The sequence below is a fragment of the Oryzias melastigma genome, linkage group LG18, assembly GCF_002922805.2.
Source record: "Oryzias melastigma strain HK-1 linkage group LG18, ASM292280v2, whole genome shotgun sequence".
Classification (NCBI taxonomy): domain Eukaryota; kingdom Metazoa; phylum Chordata; class Actinopteri; order Beloniformes; family Adrianichthyidae; genus Oryzias; species Oryzias melastigma.
The window spans coordinates 11,874,779-11,895,596 of NC_050529.1; the positions used below are offsets into that span (position 1 = coordinate 11,874,779).

Below are 20,818 nucleotides of genomic sequence, written 5' to 3' on the forward strand. Positions count from 1 at the left end.
ACGAAAATAATTGGGCATATAAACAGGGATTTTTGGCTCAGTATTTAAGTAAAAATAGATTTTAAAAAGCAGAGAGTGACTTAAAACAAGCATAAAAAGGGTTTGGTAATACATTATTTTTTATCCTCGTGATCTCCCCACTTCAAATAGTTACATTTTGGCCAATAGACAAGTTACTTTAACATGTATTAGTAATTAACTCCAAAAACACACTACTTAACTATTTTAAAAGTACATTTTGACATGAGTTATTCCCAGTGCTGGTCTTAAACCTTGAAATTAATATTTAAAGTGTTTCATGTTTGTCTATATTATTTTTCTGTATCAAAATGTGGCACAAAACGGCACTGAAGATAAGTGAGGCACGCAGTAGCAGTGCCTCACCAGAGAGGGCGCTTGTGGGCTCGCCTTTGTTTTTAATTTGTTACTAATAAAGTTTATTTAAATAAGAGCCAGTATGACTGCAAAATGGCGGATGTAATCCCGCCAAAAATGATTCGAAGTTGGACTTTCATTCAAAACATGAAGAAGTAATTCATAAAAGCTGAACCAACACATCTTTATTGAAGACCAAGAGACTTCCAAAACTAAAAGAAGAGGACTTTTAAGCTAAAGTCGCGGAGATACAGTATTTGTCCCGAATTAGATGGACTTCATTTACAGGTAAAGTTTGACCAGAGCATCCTCCACGGACCTGTGTGTTATTCTGTGGCATTCACCTTGGGGCTTTTTTTTTTTTTTTTTTTTTTTTTTTAAGTTTCTACTATGTATTCATCAATAATTAGATCAATGTCTTGAAGTAATATAAAGTTAGTGGCTAACTAACTATTAGCTTAGCTAATCTAAAACGAGCTAGGCTAATCGATACCCTTGAGGCTTGTTTAAAAAAAAATGAATAAAATGATGTTTAATTGTCTCTCCTCCAGTTTAATTGGGGTTACATTGGTTTATAAGACATTTGGAAACATTATTGTAATTTCCAACAATTTAACAAAGTAAGGTTAATGGCCAACTATATTAGCTTAGCTAGCCTAAAAGAAGCTAATCTAAGCAACAGATATTTGTTTGAAGAAAAAAAAAATATTTAGGTTTAATTGTATATCCTCCAACTTAATTAAGAATGAAATGGATTTATATACCAGTTAGAAACTTTGGACATTTTGTAATTTTTCTACAGTTTACAAAGTTCTATCAGTGGCTAACTAGTAGTAGCTAAGCTAAGATAAAATAAGATAAGTAAAGTAATTGAGGGTCTGTTTATAAAAAAATAAAATAAAAACTTGTGGTTTGATGGCTTCTCCTCTAATTTAATTAAGATGAAATAGGTGTATATAACATTTAGAAATTTTAGACATTTTAATTGCATTTTTGGAGAACTCTTAATCTCATAATATTTAAGATTTTTGCTAACTCATAGTGTAATAGTTTTGCTATTTTTATGGACACCACTTAGGCTTTATTTAGTTTTTCTGCCAAGAAAAAAAAAAATTACCACAAAAAAATTAAAATTGATTTTAATAGGTTGTAAAAATATGTGGGTACAGTCAACCAACTTGCTTTAAAGCAACTAAGAAAACATTTCAAAATAAAATGATCCCAAATAATTCTTAAGTAGTCATGTGTGTTGCATTAAGCACACAAGGGGGCAATTCTTGTATGTTTTTTTTTTTTTAGTGTTTACACATTCTTTTCTGTCTGTTGCCCCTTATTTTCATTAATTGAAGAGTCATTTTTGTTCAAAAAAGATTTTGAGATTTCTAATTTAAAGGCTAACATCTGAGAGGAAGATGTTCTTCTCTGATGAAGCTGCACTTAGGATCTCCAACCAAACTCTTTATTTGTTTCCAGAAATGTAGTCGGGAGGAAAGAAAAAAAAAGCTGTCTAAAAAATGCAATAGTCCTAAAAAGCACTCTCAGCTCTGAGCATTCCCACGGAAATTTGCATAAATTTCATAGTCTAAGTCATGGACCGTGGCTGGAGCGTGTTATTAGTCTATCTTTAGGTGGTAGTACAGGCCGATCACGCTGAGGCTTGTTGTTATCTCATTGAAAGCACCCTGGTATTACACCCTGCGGACCGACAGTGGGTCTTAAGATCGTGGGATTTGTTCACATATTAATTCATGTCTGTTTGGATGCGCCCAAAAGAAACAGGTGTCGGGTGTTTATGTGTGTTACTGGGAGAGGAGTTGTGTACGCGCGCCTTTGTGTTCTCCTTGTGATGTTTGTTTGAGGGAGCGACGAGAACATGCTGTTCGAGGGGTGTTTGTGCGCGCATGTGTTTGTTTGTGTGTGTGTGTACGACTTGACAGAGGGGTGGGGGGGTGTTTTATTGAAAAGTGCTCCCCTGTTCAACATGCTGGATTAGCACCAGCAGTTTCCCATGGAGCCGTCCCTCCCAGCCCCCCTGCCCATTTGCATAAGGCGCAGACAGGCGGAGATGTGACAAACAAACCTGGCACACACTGGGCCGGCTGCCTCCTTTTTACATGAACTCGCTCCTTCTTTCTCGCAGTGACAAGAAAGGCTCCCAGGACAAAGCTCGAGCGGACCCACCTGCACCCCCATCTGACCATAGGAGACCTGTTCCAGAGCAACCCTCATCCCTGCTGGTGATTCACCACTGCAGGAATGCAAGCGAGGCCAACCGAGGTGAAAAAGGGTTTTCATTGCTCTGTCATTTAAAAAAAAAAAAACCTCCCCAGAACTGAGGAAACCTCCCACTCGTTTTTTCCCTCTTCCACAAAGATGGTAATGTTCACCTTAAAACATCTTTACTGTACTGTAGCTGCACAGCTCTCTGCGCCGCTGTCCTCCCGCCAAGTTCCTATCAGGCGGCTGATTTATGGCGCTTGATGCATTCCTTGGCCCTGCCGAGGAGGCAGTTTTAGCTGAAATATGAGAGGAGACGCAGAGAGCACGCTCAAAGTGAATTTCACTCTGCAAGCGCCGGTGCGGCCTTTAGAAAACTCAGTCGATGAAAACAAGGTTTTTAACATGTTTGTGGAGCATTTTTCTCATATAAAGAAAATTAAGAATAAAACTGCTTTTCTAGATATTGCTTTATTCCAGATTGTTGTAAATCAGAAGGAAAATTTTATGATGCATCCACTTGTAGACAAATGGTCTCAAAACTCACCATTTTTGTTGCACTGGTATTGTTAGGTTGGGGGTGTGAGGGCCTGTAAGCTAGTGGGAGAGCGTGCAAACAAAGGGATGATGGGAAGTTAAGGTAGACTTACTCCTTTCCAACACTCTCCCTCACAACTCAGAGGTGAATTTCTAATAAACTCCTACCGCTCTGCAGAAACTATGTCCTTAAAGTTTTTTGATTTTGGCTAAAAACTGTAAAATCATAGTTAAAAAATCACAAGGAGCACTTTGACAGTAGATCAAAAGATGATTGGAGTGGGACTTTAAAGTTTTCTCTGATGAAAAGTTGCAATATAGCATTTTAGCCCATCGCTAACAGTAAAAGTGGTACATTCCGGCTGTCATAAAGCGCACAAACCCCCCTTTGTTTCGCGGTGCAGCCCTCAGCCTCTGAAATGATATTAAAAACTACAACTCCTTCCTCCTTCCTGTCCACTTACACGGAGAAAATTGCATGCAGGTGGACGCAGGAAAAGAGGCCGACACCTTTTAAGTAGAGCTTTTTGGGTTAATGGCTTTCTTGCTTGTGCAGCAGAAACCTGTAATCAATCATTACAACTCTTCAAGGTTTCATGTAAAATTGCTGATAATCTTAAAGGAGACACGTTATGCCCTTTGTGCACAATTTGACATGATTTCCTGAGGTGTTAATTAAATGGGTCGGACACGCTTTGGTCAAGAAAAAAAACCACACCAAAAAAAAGAAACACACATGAAAGCTCCCGACTCAACCAGGGCCTTAAAGCCGAGCTCTGCAGGGGGGATTGAATTCTCACAATCTGCTCTCATAGTTGCAAACAGGGATGAAGAACGCAGCTTTATGTTTTATTTCCTCTCGGCCAAACTGTTTGCTTATTAGCTTGATGAATGAAGAAGGTTTAAATATTTCAGTCCCTTCAAAACATTATTTTGGGGGGGGTGGGATCTGTACCTCCATGATAAAAAATAAAACAAATGTTCAATTTAGTACAAATCTGTTGTCAACGAAATCAAAAATGTATATTTGTTTTTATAAAATACTATTATGTACAAATAATGAAATAATGATAATAAATAATAAAACTTTTTGGCACACTGTTACAGATATTATTTTCACTTTTTTTTATTTTATTTTATCCATATATTGATCTATCAATACAAATGTAAATATTTATAAAAAAAAACTAAAATTTTATGTGTTAACTCATTTCAATAAATGTAAACAAACACAAAAATAATTAAAGTGCAGTAAACATTAAAAAGGCATCAAAAGTGCTGAAAACATAAGAAAATTAGACCTAATAAAACGGTCACTGTAATGGCGGCAAGAATGAATGAACTGCATGACTCAAAGTTCTGCATCTTGTAGATTGTAGCGAATTCACTTCTTTAAGCATCTATACATTAATGTAAGCTGGAGAACCTCGATCTGTATGTTCAAGTGTCCCTCTGACACAGAATTTATAAAAAACTACAGTTTTGATTTTTTTTCTTATGGTAAAACAGGTGTTTTCATTTTAAAGATCAACTCTGATCATCTTTTGATACATTTTAAAAGTGTTCTTTTATTGATAATGATGGTGTTTTTAGCCAATTTAAAAAAAATCAGTGTTGTTTTCTAGGACGTAGTTTCTGCAGAGCGGCAGTGGGTTATTAGAAATTAACTTCTGAGTTGGGGCAACCCCGCCCCTCTTTCCCTTCCGCTGCTGAAAGCTTTCTGTTTATGCAAAATAGGGAGCTTGTGACCTGCCCAGTGTGTTTTCTACGTCACAAATACGCTCTTTTTCAACCAACATTTTTTTGTCTGAACAATTTGAATAAAGAAATACTCAGCAATATAATTTTGAGCTTGATTTTCATTATAAATATCCCCCATCATCAGAAAAATGCCAAAAAACATGTTAAAAACACAGTTTTGATCTAAGTGGATGTGTAAAAATGGCGTCCCTGTGAAAGCGTCGTCTGCGCTTGCGTCTGCTCCCCAGCGCAGTGATTACATGCTTTATTAAGTGCTGAAGTGCTCTCTCTGAGCAAAAGCAGATGCCAGCTCTGTCACTGCGTCTGGATCCGGGTGCCTGTGGTCAGTGTCTCAGCCCGCCCTGCGAGATGCTGAGGTTTAACGCAGCTCACAAAATCAGCACCAAACAAAACAGCAAACTCACTGGATGTTCATGAATCACTGAGCACAGAGAAAGAGGTTTTTCGTAACTTTATGCTAGGATGGACCTTATCATCACTTTCCCCTCTGTGAGGAAAACCATAAAAAGGCCTTTGAGACACTTAAGTGCTCTTGATTTATTTTCATTATTTCCCAAAAAGGTAAAAATATTCTAAAATTAGAGAGATTTCAGTTTAGTTTTTACTTAATTTGCTTTATTTTGAAATAACTTTCATACACAGAGCTAAATCATTTGATCTCATTTTAATTAAAGTTTAATGGAGTATCCATACTTTTGAAAAGTAGATGAAATTAGGTAATTTTATTTTGGCAAACACTCTGTTTTTTTTGTTTACTCATTTTTTAGTTCTTTCTTTACACCAAGCTCACATTTTCCTTTAACTTTTAATATATATGACATTATTTTTACTTTTTTAATGTTCAGAGATGGAATGAAAACTTGATAAAAGTACAAAATCATAAATGAATATTTAAAAAAAAGGACGCAAAAGTTTCCTAAAAAAGGGATTATTGTAGAACCTGTGAGGATTTTACCTTTTGAATGTTTTGCTTGGTTCTCAGCTCTTGTCATGTTCTATTTTAGGTTCCGTGCGTTCCACCTGTCAGTCACTGCTGGTTTAAGTTTCTAATCATCCACGTCTGTCTTAATTGAAGTCAATGATCCCTGATGTATTTCAGTGTCTGGTTTTCTGCTCATCTTTTCGTTCCTCTATGTTTCAAAGTTCAGTCTCAGTTTGAGATTATTTATTAAAGTTTTAGTTCTTGCCATCAACCCAGTTTTCCTGCATGTTGGGTCCCAAAAAGAGTCGGACTGGACTGAAAGTACTGTGAGGTGGCAGTGACGGATGTTCTGGTGGTTGAGTGTCGACACTTTAGTAAATCTGCAGCAAACAGATTCTGAGGATCAGCAAACCAACGTTTGGTCAAACATTCTGAGGATTTTTTTTTTTGGGTTTCCCTTTGTGAGGTCAGAACGGAAACCAGTGAAGTACATGAAAAAAGCATCAATTTATTACTTTTTTCTTGTAAATTTATTACATTTTTATAATAAATTGTATACTTTTCTCATAAATGTATGACTTTTTCTCTTAAACTTGTAATTTTTCCTCATACATTTATGACTTTCTTGTAGAGTTGGTTTTTCTCTTGTAAATTTATGACTTTTTTTCTTGTAACCTTACATGATTTAAAGTTATAAATTTACAACGTTAAAATAGGTAAATTGGGAAAAAAAAATCATACATTTAGCCTATAACTTTTAAAGTCATAAATATATGACATTTTTCTCTTACATTTACTAAATTTAAAGTTTTAATTGAAAAAAAGAAGTTTATAAACTGACCTTAATACTCTGTTTTTGTAAACCTTGTTACTTAAACAACACATTTTTTAAAAATGTTTTTATCATTCTGAGACGTTACATACAGTTAAAAAAGGTCGGATATTGATAAAAAATGTATGAAAAAAAAACAATAGCTGATATTTCTAAAGATTTATTGGAAATTAAAGAAAATGATTAGATGAAGTCTTCTGAAAATCAAAAACTTGAAATTTGAGATGCGAAAAAAAGAAAAAAAATAAGTTAAAATTTTGGTTGCGAAAAAACGAGGACCCCAGGTGGCCATCTAAAGCCATAGCAGCTAATTTAAAGAGCTCCATACTTTATTTCATTTCTTTCTTAGCTATGTTACTGTAGATAACATAGCATGAAACTTAAAACCTGTTCATGTTTTTGTTGTTTATGCTACCTACCTAACAGACCTTCATAGCACTAAAACACAAAATAAAAGGTTAAAGTTTCACGTTCAATTCAAAATGGTTCATTTTATGTTAAAAGCTGAAACACATTATACAAAAATATTTGTGACAACAAAATACTAAAAGTGAAATTGAAACATTAAATAAAAAACAAACGGCTCTCGTGTCTTTTAATGTCATGTTGTAAATGTTTCTTATTAATACTGGAAATATATATTATAAATGGTTTGTTATATTTTCCATTTCTTTGTGAGTCTTTCCCACCTGTGCATCCGTCCTGACTTTCATAAATGCCTGAAGTTCTTCCTTTGTCTTTGATACCGACGTAAATGCTAAATAACCCTGTTTTCATCTCTCAAAAAGCTTCCAGGAAGCAACGTGTGAATCTTTGAAACCAGGAGTTTTCCCTCTAAAGTCTCATCTGTGTGCTGCAGGCGGCTGAAACCCACCCGACTCACCGCATTAATTAATCAGCGCACATCTGTAAAAGTGTGTTTGCCCATTTCAGAGCCCGCTGTGTTTGTTGACTCGTGTGTGTTACAATGGTGTGTTGGCACTTTGGCACCTGCGCTGCATTACAAAGCTAAAGGCTGGGATAATAAGCTGCAGGTGCACTGCTGGCAAACGGGGAAGAAGAGGTGGTGGTGGTGGTGGTGGTATCATGGGGGGGCGGATCATGAGTGTTTGTTGGAGGGAGGAAGAAGGAGGAAGAGGGAGGTCACCTGCTGCTGCAAATGCATGACGCAGGCTCTGCAGGACGTTTTCACGGCAACTTCTTCAGAGGAAATGCGCTTTGTTGGTGTGCAGCGGGATCATCTTCAGATGTGGTCGCAGAAGTGAAGTGGAGTGGTACTTCACTTTTTCTGTGATAAATGTTGTGCACAGCCTAGAACAAAGAAATCTTCTTGCTGTTTATGTTTGTATTTTTTACTCTGATCTAACAATCACTTCTGTTTTTCCTCTGAATCTTGTATGTTCTGTACATCACACATACATAAAGCTACACAAGGCATGTGAATACGCAAGAATACGCAAAGAGTAGGTTCTTGAACTTGAATTTAGCCCATGGTGTTCACACTGGACTAGCACAGAAGGGCTTCTCCTTCTTCTTCTTTTTTTATGTTTACTGGCGCATGTCCGCCACATATAAATCCACAATGATTAATTTCTCCTTCATGATACATTTTTAAGCAGTTGGTACTTCTGTGATTTAAAAGGTACGCAATCCATACGTCACTACTGAATCAAAGTCTCTGATTGGTCAAAGTTCAACTGGTTTAACTTTGAACCATTGACTGTGTACTCACTGGACATAGCAACCCCTCCCCTCTCGTGTTCCAAATAGGAAGTACCTGCTAATTCCAAGGTCAAAATCCCATAGACTCCTATTGAGAAAGAGTTACTACTCAGTCATTTTATTTGTCATAATAATCTCAGAATGACAGATTCTCCCGAGCAGCTTTCAGCGGAAGGGCTGTGGAGTTCAAACAAGCTCTCTCATGATTGGTGACTGTAGTTCCTCTAAATACGTGACTCAGGCCGACTTGGACCAATCACTATTGACGAATTTCAAAATGGCTGCAGAGTATCAGGTAGCCATGGTGACGGCTTTGGCCTGGTTTTGGAAGTAAGTCATTTTCTATGGGTGATGTCAACACCTTGATATGTCCAGCAAATTAATATATGTCAATGCTTTGAAAACATGTTCATTGGCAGCGTCTTTTGTACATAGAGCCCAAAAATGGTTGTAAAAACTTGCGTAGCTTTGCAAGAATGTGAGAGTTTTAAAGGTGGAAGCACGCATTTACTTTTCATTGTAAGTGGTCGCTTGAACGCACATTGCCAAGAGTGATGTAAATGTAGCTTTAGGCGTTCTCCGCTTTGCTGCAGTTCAGAAGATACATCCACACTGACCATGTCAATTGTGTTCAAGCAGAAACTTTCAGAGAAAAGTCTATGTAAATGCATGGCAACCCGAATTAGGGCTTCAGAACTCTTGCGTTCACGTACGCAAGTTTTCAAGTCCGCAAACTCTACGTACAAAACGGCCGTTGACTGCTAAATTTCAAAAATGTGGAATTTTGACCAATCAGGGACTCAGATTTGGTAGTGACGTATCAGTAGCGTCCATTTCTAAACACGGAAGTCCCAACTGTTTGAAAATTCATCACGAAAAAGAAATTAATAATTGGGATTTGTGCATGGATAGTGTGTGTAGTGCGTTCTTGAACGTATAACACATGTCTGGTGTGAACGTAGCTTAACACATTTTCTACTTTGTGCTGAAACTGTCTCCTCTAATGCCTTTCGGGCCTCATCTTGCTGCTATTTGATCCACAAATTCTGTGTTCTCTGAAGTTTTTTTTGGTTTTCACACAGTGTGGTTTTGCACCTGAAACATCCTCAGTTTTTGAGGTGAGTTAGTGAAGCAGGATGCAACATATGGCACTCCAACGTGGCAACAAGCTGAACAATAAAGATTTCCTCGAAACCAGGAGAGAGAGAAAAAAATGCTGATTAAAAAAAAAAAGGGGCTATCATTAAGAGGCCTGTAAGTGTAACCTTCGCTTTCATGAACCCAGGGGAGTCAGCGAGGCAGGAGCAGGAGCTTTATGTTTTTTTGGAGGGAGATTGAACGCATGTTTAACTCTTCTCATCCACACGTTTCCATATGGCGCACGGATCTGGGAGCAGATTGAAGGATGAAACAAGGAAAAAAAGAGAGGCAAAAAAGTGGGCCCCATATGTGTCTTTTTTTTTTCTTTTCTTCATTAGCTCCAAGAAAAACAAGAAGAAGCTCCTCAGTGAGCTTGATTGAAATTAATGTTGGGTAAATGTCAGGAAACGGGCGCGGCTCATTTAGAGGAGGACCTGACATCAAGACTTTACCTTGAGCAATCGGATAAAGTCTTTGAAAGATTCACGGCCGGATCGGCTGATCCTGACATCACAGTTTGTTAAATGAGGATGGACCTCTGACCCCTCCCTGCATCCTTTCTATGATTGCCAAAGAACACAGATTGGAGCTTGGAGGAGATCGGCACGCGAGGCTAACCTGACATGAACTCAAAGATTTAGACAATTTTACGCCAGAATGACTCTGTCTAAAACATATTTCTATTTTATTTTTTATTTTTCTCAAATTTGACCTTTTGAACCAACTCCAAACAAAGTTAATTTAAAATTCAGGATTAAACCTAATGTTTGAAAATGTTGACGTTACCAATCTCACAATAACATCACAACTCACATTTTTACATTATTTTGGGGGACAAAGTATTTAGCGCTAAAATATTAGCTAACGGCATTTGACATTTATCTAATAATTTAGCAACATGCTAGCTTTTTTGGTTAAATAGAATTTTTTGCAGTTTTTCAAATTAATTTGGCATACAGCTGTGGTTTTTGTGCTATGCTAGCTCTTTTGGCTAAGTTTGCATGTACTGATGTATTCTAAAATAATTTGACTCAAGCTAATATATTAGCAATAAGCTAGACAATTTACCTAAGTTAGCCAATTTTTCCAGTTTATAAGCTAATTTCCAGTTTAGCTAATATTTTAGCAACATGCAAGGCTGCTTTAGTTGAATTAGACATTTTTCCAGTTTTTACGCTATGCTAGCTCTTTTGGCTAATTTTGCAGCTACTGAGGTATTTTAAACTAATTTGGCATTCAGCTAATGTAAACCAGATGTTGCAGTAACTCAAATGACCACTAGAGGGTGGTTTCACAGCAGAGGAATTCCCTATTGACTTTTGAGTTAAAAGTCCAACTTTGCACCAGAAATAAACAACCTGATTTAAAAAAAAAATACATTTAGGATGCCACTGTTTTAATTTCCTATCCCAACAGCTGGGAATAACCTACATTTTTAGTATTGATAAACAAACAAACAAAAACAAAAAAAGCTTGGCGAAAGAAACAACGCAAGTAGAAAATTGGACCAAATTATCCTGAGACTAAAATGCAATATCAGTACAGTTACTATCAAAGATGGAGTTTGAAAAAAACAATTTTTACATTTAAATTCTGAGGATGAATATTTTTTTAAACCACACATTTTTGTATTTTTTAAACAACACTTAAGGAGTTTTATTTTCAACAATTTTGTTTAATAGTTGTAGAATGTACACAATAAAAAAGCACATTACAAACAGATGCTTAAAAAACAGATCATGATTTTTTTTCTAACTTGAAAAAGAAAAATATTATCAAGACGGTTAACTGAAACACAGATTAAATGTACAACACATCCACCAAACTGTACATATTCCACTTTAAATCTTGATAAGGACTTTATCAGGAAATAATAAATCCAGATTCTGTGACTTGGCATCACTTAAATGAATAAAGTTCGTAATTATCTCAAAATCAAGAGTGTTTCAAACAGTTTGAGGCCTCAAGTCTAGAATAGCCAATCTATAGTTATAACTTTTACCGCCCAAAAAATAAAGTTTTTCATAATGAATGAAGTCATGGAAAAGTGAAAGTGAAAAACAAGCGTCAGTCTGAGGTTTTACAAATAATAAATGAGACTAAATATCACATTCTCACATCACTTCTTTTGAACTTCATAGACATATCTTTGACCGGTCTGATCATATCAATCACTTTTATAGTTAGACTTCCACTACAAATCCCACAATGCATTGCTAACTCAGTCTTTACAGACAAACTCCTTCATTCAATCTTGAGGATTTGCTTAGTTTAAACCTTTCTGAACTTGTACTGAAGTGAGAATCCAACAGAGCAGTAAACTGAGTTTATTGCTTTATTTTAAAAACTTGTCGTTCTTATCCTGACATATTTTCTATTAAAATAGATCCAGAAAGTCTCTATAAAGAGCTTTAGTAGAAAAACAAGTTAACTACTGAGCATCACACAGTCATAAAAAAAGCTTTAGGAGAAACTGCATCATTACACTTTTATTTTGCTGTTACAGACATTTTTCATCATAAATTACAATAGAAAACTTTGGGAGAAAATGGGAACAAACCATTTTCTGGAAGTCGCAGTGAAATGATTCCTCTGTGGTCTGGGGAAAAAGAAGCCCTAAAACTTCAGGATTATGTGAACTTCTAAACCAACTACTTATGTTCGATCCATTAATGCCCCAGCTCTACTTCCACCACAGAAAGCTCCCCCCTGTCTGTAAGTGCAAACAAAGTAGCGATTGTACCAGTGCCCTCATTCTTCCTGCACCATTCTTACCCTTTAAAGACGTTCCCAGAGCTAATCTGAGCCTTCAAATGAGTCGTGTACTCCTAATCTGAAACTATGTCAGATGTATTTTATGTCTTGGGGAGTTGATACCACCTAGAACTGTGATGTGGCTCTTTTTTTAAGGATAAAGTTGTGTTTTCTAAAGTTTTACTTTAATTGTTCCTGAAAGCTTGCTTTTCTTCTGAAGGAGTTGGGAGTCAGCTATCATGTGGGCATCTTTCCGTTATACCCGGATGGAAATTTTGAAACTTCCTTTCCAAGAAGAATCACTTTTGTGATCCTTTTGAATCAATTTGCTTGTGGCCGCTCAGTGGCACTTTCCTGCGCCCCTCTGGGGGGTCATAAATCCAGCACGGCCTCAGAGAAGGTGTCGATGCCGGGCTGTGGATCAGTGAAACACACGGTCGCCTCAATTAGCAGCTGAGGATCTCATGTGGGTGAAGCGGTGTTTCAGCCGAGTCTTACCTGCGCACTTGATGGTGTGTCTAAAGGATCAAGTAGGTCTTTTTTTACACAGGTGAAGCTGAAGAACCTTCTACTACCAATATTACCTTCACCCAAGAGTGGAGGTGGTGTCGATACAATGTTTCTGAAATATTGAGTAGGCCTTTTTACACTGGCTAAATAGAGGAATATACACCCATTGTCCACTACAACCACTTCCAACCAAGGGTGGAGGTGTGTGTAGGGAGTTATACTCTTTGATGGGGAGTCTAATGTATTGAGTAGCTCTTCTTCCACCGGTGAAATGGAAGGAACCCCCCCCCACACACACACCACCTCCACCTCCATCCGATGTATGTTCTCTGGAAACTTTGCCTTCAGGATAGAGGTGAAGGAGCGTTCCTGCTTGGGATCTGTGCTCGGGGGCGTCTTGTAGATGGAAGGGAAGCGGCAGAAGGGGGCAAATGTTTTCTCCCTGCTACCCCTCCACCCCCTCCTAGCCACCCTCCTCCAACTGCCATCTGATGTGAGGTAACATGTGAGGGCGAGCTTCCATCTGTCCGCGGTATACGCTAGCAGAAGGTGCAGCTAATGAGGCTTGATTTGCTGCTGCACCTGCCTCCAATCTGGGGGGGGTGATATTAGTGGTTGGTTGAGTGTGAGGTTGTGTGTTTGTGTGCTGCTCCATCCCACCATCCTCCCACCCCCCCCAAAGGTGTAATCATTGGTTAGCTGGTATGGGAGCGCCCGCAGGTTGATGGACCCTGGGAATTCATTAGGAAGGAGGTGAGGCCTTGGGTTGAAAGGGCCTTTTGACCTCCCTCCAAACAGCCTAGAAGCAGAAGAAGAGGAGGCGGAGTCATCAACGCTAAAACATCTACATCTATTTTTAATTTCCTCTCAAACTTGTGTGATCTTTTTTCCTCCAGATGGTGTTTTGTCCACATGTTAAATGCTTCACCTCCACCTCTAATCTGACACAAGAGCTCTTCGGGGGCCGGTTATTCCGGACCGCTTAACTCTCCTCTTCCTCATTGTGATCCGTCCCGTCCTCGCTTCACCTGGATCTGACGGCAGTTATGCATTATTAGCCACAAATATGATCCCTCCCCCTCACAGGCAGAAATATTTCCCCCTCGTGGTGCACTTCTCTGGGTCTGAACTTCCTGGAGGTTTACTGTGAGAATGTTTCAGCAAGAAAAAGGATGAAGGGGGGGCGTTAAGGAACTACAGCGAGCTGTTTGCCCCGAGGCCACGCTTTCCTTTTACAAGCTGTGTGAATAATCTGCAGGGTGATGTCATGGCAGATTGATGGAAGCAGAGTGCCAATCCAGATTATTTCTAAATTAGCTCCTCCATTCAGGACAGGTCCTAAAAGGGGTTTTGATGACCGGGTAGAGAATTCATTTAATCTGGATTCTGGCTTCCAGTTAAAAAATATAATCCCGTCGTTTAAGATTTAATTTGTTTTTTATTCTCATCTAAAAAAGCTGCTATGAATCCAGGCTTTGTCACCTAAAAGGATGAGGGGAGGGATGCACAAATCCAAGCGGCGTGCAGAAACTATTCTCCATGGGAAAAAGAGTTAATGCTGTGAATCTGAGAACGCTGATCATCCCATCGGGCTCGTTTGTTTACTTTTAAATTCCCTCTTTTGTGGGTTTGGAATTAGAGTTGTGTTTGTGCTTGTTTTGGCCAACTGGGGATTGTAGTTTCTGATTAAAAGAATTAACACTGCCCTCTGCTGGTGGAAGCTACAACCTTCATGTAAGTGCAGGAATCAGCAGAACACTCTGGTTTAGAGATCTTAATTTGGATGTTTGTGACCTTTTTATGCTAGCGGTGACACAACAAATAATGCCAAAAACTGACTTTAGACGGTAAAATCTAAGCAGAGTGAAGAATTGTTGGACACTAAAAGGGAGCTTTATGCTCCCACCAGGTAATTGTCCAAAGCTTTTAATGGTCGCCGCAGATTCTTCATTAAAGCGGTGAATAAATCCCATATGCTGCCTCTGCCGCCTCCCCTGTGCGTAATGGCGCTCCAGTCTTGCGGCTGACGCCAGTCAGATCTTCAGGCAGGTGGCTGAGAAATGGAGGCAGATGGGCCGAGTGCACGCCACCGCCGAATCTGTGAAGTTCTCTCTTCAGTTTTAAGCAGCACCGATGGGCCCTTGAGTTATTGCCGGGGCCCCCCATTCATAATTAGCCGGGGCTTGGTGGGGACCAAAGCTCCACTAATGACGCCTTTGTTGCCACTGATCTGCGCTGCACAATCGACAAGAGAGGAACGTATGACTGGGAGAGAGGCAGCCTCACATGGAGCGATAACATGCCTTCAGGGCAAGCCTCTCTAAAACAATCACGCGTGGTTACAGCTCCGCCATCGTTAAAGATGAGTGCTTGTGCGGGGCGTGAAACAAAGTGTGTGTGTGTGTAGGTCTGCAGATATGTTGGTTCCCACAGGCGATATATAGCCGTTTGACGTGCCTTTAAAAGCTGTTTTTTACACACAATTTGAAGCTTCAAAACTTCCATTTGAATTTATCTCAGTCATGTTAGCAGAAAACTACATCCCCCTATTTATTTTCTAAATTTAAGGTCCCCATAAATGACTGCTACAGAATTGCCTTTAACTTTAAAAATAAATAAATAAAGTTAATTTTTAAAAAGTTTTTTTTGTTATTGACACTCCTCCAGAATTGGGGCAGTTTTATATATAAAAAAAAAAAAAAAAACTTAAAAAAAATGTTAATAAAATCAGAACTTTAGGACTAAAATAGGAGAAAAAAAAAAATATATATATAGCCCAAAGGGTAATCAAGACCTGAAACTTGACCCCGGAGAACCCATTAAAATCGAATTTGGAAATGTTTTTTGTTTTATTTATTTATTTTTTCTATTTTTAATTTAAAGTTGTTTGGTAGTTGTTACTGCTGCTACCCAAAACCAACAAAAGAATTGTCAAATGACTTTAAAAAGCCCAGAAGATAATTGTTCTTGGTTTCTCCAGGGTTAATGTTGGTCATAAAGTTTTCATTTTTAAAAATGAAAAAAAAAAAGAAAAAACATTGAAGTTTTCTGAAGTTTCACCCAAAAGGAAAACTCTTGACTTCCGGATTGAAGCTCATTAAAAAACAAAAATTTAGAAATAATTCATGTATTAACTTCTACTAGGATGCGACACAAGCTTTGACTGTTCCAGAATGAAGGCAGTTTAATAAAAAGCTACAAAAAATGTCACTAAAGCAAACCTTTAGGATTGAAAATAAAGGAAAAAACAAAGAAAATCAAATAAATCAATGGCTAATCGAGACCCTTAGTTTAACCTTGGCGAAGTCACTTGATCCATTATTTTTTAAAGTTTTTTTTCAAGGGTTTTTATTTTGAAAAGTCCAGGAGAAAAGGGTTTCATCCAGAATTAATTTTGGGGTGTTAAACTAAAAGAAAGTGAGTGTCATGTTTAGTTGTGCTTGGTGTGAAGAGAAAACAAAAACAGCAAGTAGCTCGAACTGTATTAAGTCCAAAAACCTTAAACATTTAACAAATAATAATATGAAGAAATTTAGGAAAAGTCAGTCTTTGGTTAGATCATCTTTATGAGAAATGTTAAGCCAAAAGCTCTAAAGAAGCCACAGGGTCATGTGGTGCCATCCACTGACCGGTAAACAGTCCCACCCTCTGATGTCTTCGCTATTTTTTTGCGCCTTGTCAAGTACACTTACTATTACAGTTCATATTTTTTGCCATTTTATGACATTTTCCCCATTAGTGGCCAGAAAAAATATAATTGGATCAGCCTAAACCTTTACCCTTCCTCCTCCATTCTTTATATTTACATCAAGTTTTCAAATATTTAGCTGAAATGCAAGAAAAAGTATCAACATTTGTTTGTATTTTGGTGAAATTCCCAAGGTTTGATACGTTTCCCTGCACCCATTTTGGGCAAAACTGGCAGAAACATCCCGTCCTGGTGAGTGATATACCAACTGTTTTTGTCTTTTCCTTCTCAATGCACAGTGTTAGAACTCCAAATTGCTGTAGAAATGGTGGCATAACCCTTTCCAGATACGCATTCCTTCCTTCTGTAATTTCCCCTAATATTCCACCGACAAACCTGAAAGCTCCAGGCCCGCAAACTGTCAAAGCCTCTGCTTTTAAGGAGGCGCTGAGGGTCGTCGATCAGTTAACCAAGAGCTTTTGATGAGCAGCACCTGGCTGCTAATTACTCTCCTAATACCTGAATAATTAAGTTATACCCCATCTCTGTTTATTCTTACGGTTTCTTTGGTTCAGGTTTTGTTCACCAAAAACAATGTTCGATGCATCACATCCGACTTTTTGTGTGACATTGTACTTTCACAATTTAAAACCATGAAAGTATGTTTCAGAGGTCGTGAGACATCCAAAAAAAGACAATTTTAATATAAAATATTCTATTGTAAAATCTATTGTAAAAAATCTATTTATACTCCGAAAAATATAGTATTTATTGTTTCAATAATTTATTTAAGCAATTTCTTTGATGTAAGATTAATGAACATTTTTTTACAATACTGTTTTAAAAAGCTTAAAAAGCTATTTTGAAAAGCCCACCAAGAACATTTTATGCTCAAAAGGTGTAAACTTCAAAAATGGTAATTAAATCATTTAACCACAAAGAGGTAGAACACATTTGACAAATAATTCCCACGTTTTGAAAAACACAGATTTTGTATAATTATTATCCAGAGCAATAAACAAGAAAAAAAGTTATTAATTATTATTAATATATTATTTTGTTTTTTTTTAAAGAGTTAAACAAAATAAATATTATATCTAAACATTTAGTGTGCACCACTGTAAACTTGAGAGGAAAAATTAAATAGTTTTGTATTATAAAAGTCAAAAATATGAATACACTTAATTTAAATGTATTTAAAATATGAATAAAAAATCCCATTATCAATGTAATATTTCAAGCTTGAGCTCCAACTTCCTACTAAAGGCAATCTAAAGCATGTGTGTGACGTAAGAGTTAAACAGGAACCCGTCAAACTTCTAAAATTGTTTTTCACTCTGATGAGTTCAACATGTCGGCCATGTTTCCAGTCAAATTCCAGCATCAAAGTTGGCAGCATCTCGTCTCCGGAGTGAAAAAAAAAAAAAAAAATCAAAGACGAGACGGCAGTGAGAAATGTTTTCATTTTCAGAACAGCTTTAACTGACAAGTTAAATAAACCAAATGACTCATAAGAGCTGCATGTTTAAAGTAGCTGAACGCTGATTTTTCAGAATAAGACTCTTCCATCTCACTCAGCAGATGTCAAACACAATTCTGAGGCAGTCATGTCAAAGAAAACAGTTTTCTAATAACAAATATAAAAGATAAAATCAATAAAATTAATAATGTACGAATGTAAAATGATAATTTTGATTACTTAAGTGTTAGAAATTAAAAAGGTGTTAATTTTAGGATTTATTCTGCTTTCAAAATAAAGGTAGCCACATTTACATTTTTTAATTTTAGCTGATAAATTTTAGGTATATATATATACTTTTTAGATTTTTTTAAATAATCTATTTATATAGATAAATAAATTTGTTTTTAGCTTACAGTTTATCAATAATCCTCCTTCAAAAAGGAGAAATTTGCTGTAATTATCTTCCATATTTATATTTTTAGGTAGTTTTATTTTAATAAATGTGATTTAACATTTCCATGCTGAAGATTTTTACGCATTAAAAGTTCTTGTTTTTGTTGAGATAATACAGTAAAAAAAAGGTAGGAGTTATGTTTGTCAGCGTTTCATCTGTCTGCCTCCATCTGCCAGCTTTTCACCCGTCCTTTTGAAAACACACAAAAACAACCCACTCCCACGGTGGCTGCAGCAGGGAGGAGGGGGTCACACGTAGGTCTGAGATCATTTTTTTACCATCCTCCCTCAGGTCATGACAGCTCTTCTACCTGGAAGAAAGGTGTCAAGAAGGAAGTAAATCTTTTTTTTTTTTTTTGTGCTTCCATGTGAAATTGACTGATATAAAGAAAAAAAAGAAAAAAATAAACAAGACAAATGTTTTCTTGCATTCCACTTGCACTGCTGACAGTTTTTGGCAGCGTCCGTCATGTTGGCAACATGGTGGCACCAGCATCTGTCTCTGGCTCACAGTGACGGGGAGGAACTGGAGGAGGGAATCGATTTATTTTCCTCCTTTGAAAGCGACCCTAAGAAAATCTCTAATAGACCCTAATGTCTCAGGGATTCGCTGACGAAGCGAAGTGTCCTTTTGTTGAGCGGCGCCATATAGATCCAGGATGAGCCGCCTGGTTAGTGAGGAAAATATGTCAACCCTATTAGGTAAAGTGATGGAGGCAGAGGGAGGACCCCAAATTTGGCCTTTTTTCAAATGAAAGTGTATTTATGCATTTATTAGCATAGTCTGGCAAACGCGTGTTAAGTGATAGATCTCCTCCTCCTGGTTAACTGAGCTTTGAAGGCATTTATGGAAAATCTTTTCCTTTTTATGCCAGGATAAAAGTAAAAATCTTAGGATTTACAATACTAAAAATATTTTTATTTAAATAACCATACATTTAATTTATGAAACAAAAAATTCAAGTTTTGCCAAAAAAAAAATATTTTTCTTTCCAAATAAATACAACATTTTACAATAAATTGCCAACTTTTGTTACATCTAACAAGAAAAAAAAAATCAAATTTTCTACTAAAGATCAAAATAAAATTATAAACTGTGAAAGTAACACAGTTTGTGCTTTTGTGAGCAATAGATAAAGCAATCTCCATGTTTTACTGCAGTGATAAGTTATTTTAATTTAATAAAACATAAACTAAAGTTAACAAATGGTCACTTGAAGTAAATAATAGTTCACACTTTTTTTGGTTTCACTGTAAAGCTCTCAGTTTTCTTATTTTTTATTGCTAATATTAGCTAAGCTAAACTAAAGTAAGCAGTGTGCACCAATGCTAAAACAAGATAGCATTCTTGCTAAACTCTGTCAGTTTAAATGAAAATCAAACTTACATGGACCTAATGTAATTTACTTCAATATTTGTTGAAAGAATTGCTTATTTTTTTTATTAATTTAATTATTTAAGGGGGAAAAAAGCAAAAACACATAAAAATATGCTAAAGCTAACAAATAGTCAATGAAAGTAAATAAATATTCAACAACATGTAAAGATAAGAAAAAGTTTTGTTTCACTTTGAAGCAGCAGTTTTTTTTTTCTTTGAGATTAATTGAGGAATTTCCTTACGTTTTTTGTTTGTTTGTTTTGTTTTTTGTGGAGCACAAACAACAAAAGTAAAATTATTTCAGGACTGGAAACACAGACAAAAAAATGGCGAAAGTTAACAAATGGTCATTACAGTAAATAAATATTGTTAAAAAACATGCAAAAATCAAAATTTTATTTGGCTTTACTTTAAAACATCAGTTTCTTACATTTTTTGTTTTTCACTACTGACATGAGCTAAGCTTATGTAAAATAAGACAATCCATAATAAACAAAAATAAGTCAGTATGCCTGATTCTTCAAGTTAATTTGAAAATCTGTTTGTTTTAATTAAATTTAGGACAATAAATATGGAACAAGTGTGGTTTTTACTTTGAGATTTGCTGAAGAAATTGACACAAATATGATATTCTTATGTCATTGCTAAGATTTGCTAAGCTAAATTAAGCTAACGTTACTTTCTGTTTTGCACAAAAACAAAATTTTAAACAACAATGCAAACTTCCAATTAATAATTTTACACACTACAGTGTATTTGGAGTGAATAACCCGCAGGTACAAGTGCCATTGAGATTTTAATCTGCATGCTTAGATGTTGCATTTTGTCAATTCAAGGCTCCTTGTGTTGAGGACTTTTTATTAGTGTCATGTTCTTCAAGATCTAATAATTACGCCTTGGCAGCAGATGATGTGAAAGTGATTGTTAAGATGTTGCTACAGTTGTGTGAACCCTGTAAATGAGCATCGTCTGAGGAGCACAGCTCACTGATTGAAGAGAAGACGCAGGAAGTGAGCTGTGGAGAAGCCCATGTTGTTTGTTTCTATTTTTTTTTTTTTTTTTTCCTT

At 36.6% G+C, this 20,818-nt stretch overlaps 1 long non-coding RNA gene across 2 annotated transcripts in view; it reads left to right on the forward strand.

Annotated features, from left to right (window-relative positions):
* Positions 1-322: 322 nt before the first annotated feature.
* The window catches only part of LOC118600017, a 30,454-nt gene continuing 9,958 nt past the window's right edge, over positions 323-20,818 (forward strand). Inside the window, exons 1-2 of one of the 2 annotated variants that reach the window (XR_004949582.1) lie at positions 323-663; positions 2,516-2,652. This is a non-coding gene — a long non-coding RNA (uncharacterized LOC118600017). The remainder of the gene's footprint in view (positions 664-2,515; positions 2,653-20,818) is intronic. The other variant, XR_004949581.1, reaches the window with a different exon arrangement.